Source organism: Dermacentor silvarum, chromosome 4 (genome assembly GCF_013339745.2).
Source record: "Dermacentor silvarum isolate Dsil-2018 chromosome 4, BIME_Dsil_1.4, whole genome shotgun sequence".
NCBI classification, from domain to species: Eukaryota; Metazoa; Arthropoda; class Arachnida; order Ixodida; family Ixodidae; genus Dermacentor; species Dermacentor silvarum.
In genome coordinates, this window is record NC_051157.2 from 217,077,703 (window position 1) to 217,083,854 (window position 6,152).

Below are 6,152 nucleotides of genomic sequence, written 5' to 3' on the forward strand. Positions count from 1 at the left end.
ATCAGTGTTATACCATTCTGGAACATAAGCGAGCCCCAGCAATGACGCTGGAAATAACGATGAGTCATCTATAAATAGCTGCCGCACTTGACCTGTAGAAACCTATTCGATGGCCTATGACTATGCTCGGCGCTATCCCTGTGTGCTTTCAGTGTCACTTTACTTTACTGGCGCAAGTTGCCCACTGAAGAATTCGATTCGTGACTCACACTTTTTGTCACTACCTTGACCATTCACCGCCACCAGGACGCGGCAATAGAGAATGTCACTTGATAGCGAAAACTGTTAAGAGGACTCTCTCTTGCAGTGGACGGTGGAAAAGCGAAGGTGGCGTGCAGTGTCAGATGCCGATAAAAAATACAGTCAGAAAAGCTATCGGTGTAGGAGTTCCGAGCTTGCCATTGAAGCGTAAGTACCAATGACTATACAATAAAAGTTACCCTGCGTATATTTCCATCGAATGTCCCTGAAAACATCTAGAATTTTCTGTTAGATACATCCAAAATGGGTGAAGTCTACCGATATTGTGATAAATAAATGCGTGACCGATGGCGGGATCAGACCCCAGTCCTGCAGCACAGAACCTCAATGCTCGAACCATTAGGCCAAAGGCCAAGCAAAGCTGGTTTCGTGCCAAAGTCGCTTTTTGAAACACATGGCGAGTTCGTCACGTGCTTATTTCTCGCATTCTTCCCTCATGACAGTCATGTTAGACTGCATTTACCCTCGATATGCGCACATGTTTTGGCAGACGGATCACAATAAAACAGCGTGAGCATTGTCAGAAGTTGACGTGACATTCGAACATACATTTGTCGCGTCTGGAGCGTAATCTTGTGTACTTCTATGAGCAGCTCATAGTACGCTATGTGTTGCTTTAGAAATGCAGCTTCCTGTTTGCTTCATAGATCATCATTGCGAAAAAAATCACATTACTTGGTTATTTTGATTTTGGTTGTTAAAGGAAGAAATAAATTATCGCTTGAAATCGGCTTTTATGCAAACTATTCAGGTCTAATTAGTACAATAATGCAAATCTTGCAATAATTCATGAGACACTCAGCTTTTTGACAATGTGTCCCTCACACCTGCTCCCGTGAAATTCCAACAGCCAACATTTTTAGAAAAAGTTTGCTGGCTCAATATATTCTGGTACTGCATGTCACATGCACAGACGATGTGAAATAAAGAGGGGGGTTTCTTCTTCACTCCCTTTCTATTTATTCATTCATATACTTTTCATCAAACGGTGTGTGCTTGTACACGTCCTCTAGCTGTGTCCTGCGTCTCATTCTTCGCGCCCAATGAGTGCCGCGTTGCAATGCAGTGTTCGGCTGTTGTAGTAACCAAATGGCCCACATTGATGTGCGAACTGCCTAGCGGAGATCATTGTTCGCGACCATGTCCTGTGCTTTTTGAACTTGTCTTTTCCATTGGTGTATAATACGGGCTCGTCGTATTGTGAGGTAGAAGATATTTTTTTGCGTGGGATAGCGAATCATAGGCCCATCTGATTGACCGCCCCGCCTTTCCTTCTCATACTTCTCTGTGCAGCTTTGGAACCTGAACCGGTACTTTTTGTGAACGGTTATTGAGTGAAACATTTACTCAAGTGGAATTCAACTGCGCGACATAAAACACGGCTTTTGAAAGCGCTCAGTACTCGTGTTCTTACATGAAAAGAACAAAATTTGCACAACCAATATAACAGATGGCATTACCGAAACACGCATTCAACACTTGATGTCGTTCACTTAGACTTCGCAGAACTGCGAAAGTATACTAAACACGTTAAAAAGCTAAGTAATTAATTGGATAGACTGATAGGCAGTTGATATGGTCTCACGCACAATGTAGCGTGAGAGGCACATATACTGTGACAAAATAGACGGCGTGACATCCCCGCGTCTTTTCTGTCGCCATGTGTATGCTTTTTGCGGTATGTTGTACGTAAGCATTTATTTTAGATAAGTGCGAATGAATGCGAATGAAGGCATATTCCCGCTGTAACAAACGCAAGGACAGAGTGACCAAGGACTTGATTTCTTTGCATGCCTGAAAAGCGTTTGACGGTGTAAACATGCAGGCATGGTAAAATATTTTAGCATTTATATCTCGTGAAATTGAGTAGTTTTCATAAAAAGGACATGCAGGTGCCATGAGAAGCAGTCTTTCCGCGCAACTAAGGAGCAAATTGATTGGCCGAACGAAGTACTTGGAATTGGAAGCGGTACATTGCCACGTATAAAAGTTTGCAGGAGGATGCTAGTACAGCTCTGATTGATCAGTAGGTTGACATAGCCTCTCATTTCAACATAACCTAAGTTTCATGGGTATCCTTGCTGCTACTAAAAAGCAACGTTCCAACCTTTTAATGTACAGCTGAGAGCTAACAAGATTGTAGATGTTAAAGAAACAAGCGGAACTGTAGAAAACAAAGTGAACTCCACAGAAAGTATAAGGAAACATTTTAAAGTTATGCAAAAAGAATGTTATCAAGGTGGGAAATAGGTTACCTGGTAGTAATGAGAACAAAGTTCTAGAAAACTGGAGCTCTTCCCATAAAGCACGATGTAGTGTGGCGAAGGTCTGTACCTCCATTCAGAACGTTGGTGGTACATGTAGCCGAAAGGAACTGAGAATCCGCACCAGAACAGAGTTATTTAAATACTTACACAGGATGAAAACAAAATCGAGTTGAAAAAAACGTCCCTAGTCTGCGGAAAAAAGGACACACAGACAGACAACAAACTTTATTTGATCCTGGGGAGCTACTGTCAGGACCCCCTAACGGGAGGCCGTTGTAACCGCTGGCCGCGCCCACGCAGACAGGAGGAGCCGAAAAAAAATTACTGCAGCACTCTACTCACGATGACTATCGACAACGACTTGAGTACGATGAGACTATGACGACGATATGACGACAACTCGATGAAGAATAGGGTACGACGACCGGCAAGATTAATATACGGTATGACGGCGACGGTACGACAAAGAATGCGGGATAGCGTATATGTGACGACAACGGAACGACGGCGACAGCGGCGGCATAATCACGATTGAATGTCGAGCAATTAGAATGACGTCGGTGGATCGACGGAGGTTGTATGACAACGACGGCATGACGACAATAGGATAACGTCACTGAAATGATGACGATGATGAAATGACAACGTGACGGCGATGGCGGGAGGAAAGTCGGCTGTTGAAGTTACAATTATGACGATGGTATGAGAGTTACATATGGATAATGGGATGAGGACGAGTGTATGGGGACAATGGCGTGACGATGTATGACGAAATCTGAAGACGACGATGGCATTACGAGAGTGCGATGACAAAGTTGGAGCGGCGATTATGGCACGACCACGATGGTCTGACGACAACCGTTGAATAAGCGAGAATCGCGATGATGGCGCGACCAAAACGGCATGACAACAGTATGACAAAGGATGGCTGATAGTGTCTACGTGAGGACCACGCAATGACGACGGCGGCATGACAATGACGTGTATTGTCAAGATTGAATGACGACAGCATAATTACGACAGAATGCCGAAAAGAAGAATGACGTCGATGGTTAGACGAAAGTGGTACGACGAAAGTAGGATGGTGATACTGAAGTGGTGACAATGCTGAAACAAAAGCAGGACGAAGATGGCATGAAGACAATGGTATGACGATGACTTCTTCTTCTTCTTTCTGGGGTTTTGCGTGCCAAAACCAGTTCTGATTATCAGGCACGTCGTAGTGGAGGGCTCCGGGTTAATTTTGGCCACCTGGGGTTCTTCAGCGCACACTACAACGCAAGCACACGGGCGTTTTACAGCAAAGCTGCGTACCTCTCGTTGGTCGGAAAAATACACACAACACGCCATACCCCGTACCAGCTGTGCGATAGCTTCGCCGAGCTGGGGGAGAGAGAGCTGAGAGAGAGTGAAAGAGTATAAAAATAGCATCGCGCAGCGTAGCGGATGCGAGGGGGAGAGGAGGAGTTAGGCAGGTGGTAGTGTACGAAGTTTAAGTGGCTTTAGTGGGAAGCGTAGAGCTGCTGCCGACGCCGACCGCATTCACGCCGAACTTGCCCGGTGTCCGTGACTGTAGCCGATGCCTCTGGCGGCGGCTCGGCAGGTTTCGACCAGAGAACTGGACACTAGTAGCCGCAGAAGAGAACATCCCGAGTTTATATTGAGGGAAGCCGAGAGTTCGCGTAGGCGAAAAAATGAAGATCCAGAGGCTTGTGAACGTGCCGGTTGAATTCATCGCGATACTACGCAGAACATCACGAAGAAATCCTGAGCGCCAGAAACTGAGCGTGTGGTTTGCCACTACATTACTAGGCTTTCCCCAGCTCCGCTGCTCTCTGGTGTTTGCGGTAGTAGAGCCACGCATAATTTTTACAGCGAAGCTCTATACCTCTCGTTGGTCGGAAAATTTCGTGGCCTAAACACAAAACGCAGGTTAACATCTAAGGCAAATGGCATATCTTTCTTTGCAATCAGGCATAATATATATATATATATATATATGCTTAGTGACGCATCACCATGCTTTAATTTTTGAAATGGAGACCCGTCTAGCAACTCATTCAGTTCATTCTAAGACTGCCATGGGTAGAACACGGAAATTAAAGAAACCAGAAGATCAAGATAAGTACGACGCTCGACCATGTGTGCTATTTGATAGAACTTCGCTGGACATTCACGTTCGCAGAGCGGGATGGCGCCTTACCTAACTGAGCCACCGCGGCGGACGGCATGACGAGATTAAGATGTCGAAGTTACAATGATGACGATGGAACGGCCACGACTGCGCAATGAAGACCGTATGAGGAGGATACACTGACGAGGATGCCATGACAACAGCAAGGCGACAATGTGATGACGGCGTGTGTGATGACAATGGAAATGCCGGGACGATGACTGTATTACGAACCATGACGTTTAACAGCGCCAACTTGGACAAAGGACGGCGAAAGAGACAGACGTAGACAATCGCTCACTTCCAACTGAATTTTATTCCAGAAAAAAAAAACATATATACGGGGTGCGCATGCGCGATCTTACACCAGCGCTGGCTCATATCTATGACAAACTAAATCGAAACATCAGTGCCCCAAACCAGTCATTGTGAAGGAGCGGGCGCATCTTTTTTTGCGCATCTCAAGTATGATAGCTCCTTCGTAGATAAGACTATTGATAGGGCTATGGTCGGTAGGGCTTACCGCAATGTTCTCTTCAATTGCCGCTGCCTCTATTATTGCGATAGCAATTATATGGACACTTCTACCGGATTTCTGCCGTCGCCGTCGTCATCGTCGCCGTCGCCGTGAGGTTCCCTATAGATAAAATCTTCGCCGCGCGCCGTATGCCCGAGCGGAAGCGTGCGGGGACGCGCGCTATCACGGAGAGCGAACGCACTCGATCACCCACGCGCAAGCAAGGAAGCGGGAAGCCAGCGCCGGAGGGAGCGCGGGGGGGGGCACTTCTACGCTGCCAACAACCGCGCTCGTCGCTCGTCCGCACCGTCTCTTATCTCCACACGGCTCTGACCTTTATGCGCCGTGCATTCGCCGCTCAGTTTCCGTTGAAGCGATAGACCGCACGTACCTTCGCCCGCTGCGGCGTATATACGCTCGCTGCCAGCGTTGTGACAGTCGTTGTATGTAGTCGTTCAGTGTGATATATTCCTGTTTGTTTGTGCGCGCTCACACCACGCTTGTTCATTCAGTTAGTAATAGTCGGGCCACATTTTCCAACGCACGCTACACATGCAATGCTGCCCGGATCGGCAGTGCAGCACTACAGGTGTGTCCCTTCGCACGCGCTGCCCACGGGAAGCGCTTCTCATCAACACCACGGTTTCACACGCGCCTTCTCGTGGTCATCGAGTCTCTCTCTCTTCATGTCGGTCTACTTACGCTGCAGCAAACCTGCTTACTTAATCAGCTCATGTTTACTACAATTCATATTGCTACCAAAGCCGCTCACCTTACTTCGTATGACATTGCTGTGTTGCTATCGCATTCATTGCTTCGCCCTTAGGGCGAAACTGTGACATTTTTTATGAGTCTGGTGTGGTCATGTGTGTGCTTAGCAATAATTGTGGGGTCATAGAGAGTGGCTTAAAGCTGCTTTCAGAACAGTGTTGTG